Source organism: Bison bison, unplaced genomic scaffold (genome assembly GCF_000754665.1).
Source record: "Bison bison bison isolate TAMUID 2011002044 unplaced genomic scaffold, Bison_UMD1.0 scf7180017864349, whole genome shotgun sequence".
Classification (NCBI taxonomy): Eukaryota; Metazoa; Chordata; class Mammalia; order Artiodactyla; family Bovidae; genus Bison; species Bison bison.
This window is the reverse complement of record NW_011494921.1, coordinates 154,367-157,229: the sequence shown is the minus strand read 5'-3', so window position 1 is coordinate 157,229 and position 2,863 is coordinate 154,367.

Genomic DNA, 2,863 nt, shown 5'->3' with positions numbered 1-2,863 from the left:
GAACGAGGTGGATTTCCCCCCCGCCGCCTCTTAGGCTTCCACTTGTTCTTTCTAGTTTCACCCATTTACCTAGAGGTTCCTGGAATGAGGTGTAGACTGAGGGCTGTCAGTCTTTTGCTCTAGAGCTTTTAGTCATCGCAAGCCCCCTCTCTATGTTGACAAACACCCCTGGGCTGTCTTTGTAACAGGATCCCTTGAAATGGTATGTTCCACTCATCTCAAATGGAATGTAGCACCTTCCCCATTCCAAGCTGATTCATACACCTTCCTGTGGTTGGTGTCCCACCCTTTGGGTGGATTAGCTAAGAGCCTCAGCATGGTACTCGGTCCTCCTTGTCCTCGGGTGACCAGCCCCCCAGCCTGGCAGTTCCGTCTTCCACTCTCTAGTGCAGACCTTTCTGCTGTGTTGGGGAGGTGCTGGTCAGTAGCAGGGATCCCCAGTTTTTTTCTACACCAAACCATGAGCCACAATATTCTTCTAAAACTCATATAAAACATTTGTTTGAGAACAGTGCCTGGCTTCCTAGATCATAGCTCATGTTCCAAACTCTCAACCTGGTATGTGGGGCGCCTCTTTCTGGTCTCATGCCCCGTGTCTCTCATAGGAAACTGAGCTCACGTGCTTCCTGGGCTCCATGCAGACCCGGCCCTTCCTCTCCATCCTGTGCACCTGCTGGCCCTGACACTCTGCCTTCCAGAGCTCCTGCCCGGTCTTTGAGAACCAGCTTACTGCTCCCCTTCTCCTGGGCTTCTGCAGAGAATTCTTTCCGCTTTACTGTTGGCGTCCTTAGCACTTTGTTGTTTATCCTGGTATAGAGTGCAAAGCTGGCTTGAAACTGAACATTTATGCCTGCGTATCTCCCCAAGGGTGGGAGCTCCCAGTCAGGAATTATGGCCTTTGTTTTTTACCTTGGTTTTCTTTCCTCCAGAATCTTACAAGGAAAGTTCAACATAAACGATCTTTGAACAAATTCCGTTTCGGATATATGTATGTGTTAGAGGTAGAGGGTGGACCAGGGAGGTGGCCGGCATTCAGGGCCCCCAGGAGAAAAAGATGCTGAATACAGTCTGTCCTCCATTCGTTCAGAGGTTCCACTTCTGCAGAACTCACAAGAGACTGCAAAGAAAAACCTTAAGATGACCAATTGCCTAAAGTAAGTTCTTTAAGGAAAGGGAGGTCAGGGATTAGAGGTGAGAAGAATCTTGTCTGTAGTTTAGTTAAGCTGGGGAAAGGTCAAGGCTGGATCTGTAATGAGTGCCTGATTCAAAGTGTTCACCTGATGACTTGAGATCTGAGCTTCATATCCCATCTGTGTTCCCAGGGGGGAACGTTGCTTCAAGATTATGCCAGAGATGCCAAATTGAGGGAGAACGATCAGTAATAGGGGGATTCATCTCATACTTCTGGAGGTCAGAGTTCTGTAAGAGGTTGGCAGAGCTACTTTTTTTTCTCCCCCCTCTGGAGGCTCTAGGGCAGAGTCCAGTTCCTTGCATTTTGCAGCTCCGAGAGGCTGTTCTTTGATCTGTGACCCCCACATCATCCTCATCTTTACTTCCATCTTCATATTTCCTTCTCTGCCTCTGACCCTCTTGCCTTGATTTTTTTAAAATAGTGATTTATTTGGCTGTGCCAAGTCTTAGTTTTGGCACTTGGGATCTAGTTCTCTGACCTGGGATTGAACCTGGACCCCTTGCATTGGGAGTGCAGAGCTTAACTGCTGGACCACCAGGGAAGTCCCTTCCAGTCCTTATAAGAAGCCCCTGATTACACCGAGCTCACCCGGTGATCCAGGTGACTCTCTCCATCGCACGATCCTTCATTCAGTCTCACCCACAGGTTTCTGGGATTCGATGTGGATGTTTGAGGGTGCAGCTACTCTGCTGACCACACCCAGTGTCCACAGATGGGGTATGAATGAACAGGTGACTAGTGGAGGGCATGGTTGATGTGCTTCTGTTTGGCTTTTGATACAGACCTCCACTGATGAATGCTCTCTGTGAAGCAAACTGCATTTTTGCCTTCAACTTATTAAAAATGTTGGCTGAAGAGGACCACTCGTGACATGTGTTCTTCTCTCCGCTGAGCCTCTCCTTTGTCCTGACCATGGTCTTAATGGGGGCTGAGGGGAACACGGTGGCCCAGATGTCCCAGGTATGTGGGCTTCCTCTGTGTTCTCATAGAGCTCGTCTGTTCTTACTCTACATTGGCTGATGGAAGCCAGTGAGGCCAGGAGATTGGAGGGGCCCTGAAGTGATGGAGAGAATGCAGACCTGAAAGTGGCAAGGAGAACTGTGTGAGATGAAACCTCCTGCTAGTGCTCATGGGATGCACTGTTATATGCTGCGTCTTTGATAAGCAAGGGAAATTGCAACTCTATTCCACAAAAAAGCCAAGAATTTCAACTTTGTTCTGTTTTAAACCTTTACCGATGTTATATTTCAAATGGAAGTGCATTCATGTAAATGAACTTTTTCTTTAATGCATTGTTTCTAGTATAAGGTTATGCATAAGTGGAAAAAGTGCAACACAAATGGGGACTTATATCTTCTGGAATTTTTTAGATATAATCTTATCTATCTATAGATCAGCCATATATATCAGTTCAGTTCAGTCGTTCAGTCGTGTCCAACTCTTTGCGATCCCATGGACTACAGCATGCTGGGCTTCCTTGTCCATCACCAACTCCCAGAGCCTACTCAAACTCATGTCCATCATGTCGGTGATGCCATCCGACTATCTCATCCTCTGTCGTCCCCTTCTCCTCCACCTTCAATCTTTCCCAGCATCAGAGTCTTTTCCAATGAGTCAGTTCTTCACATCAGATGGCCAAAGTATTGTAGTTTCAACTTTAGCATCAGTCCT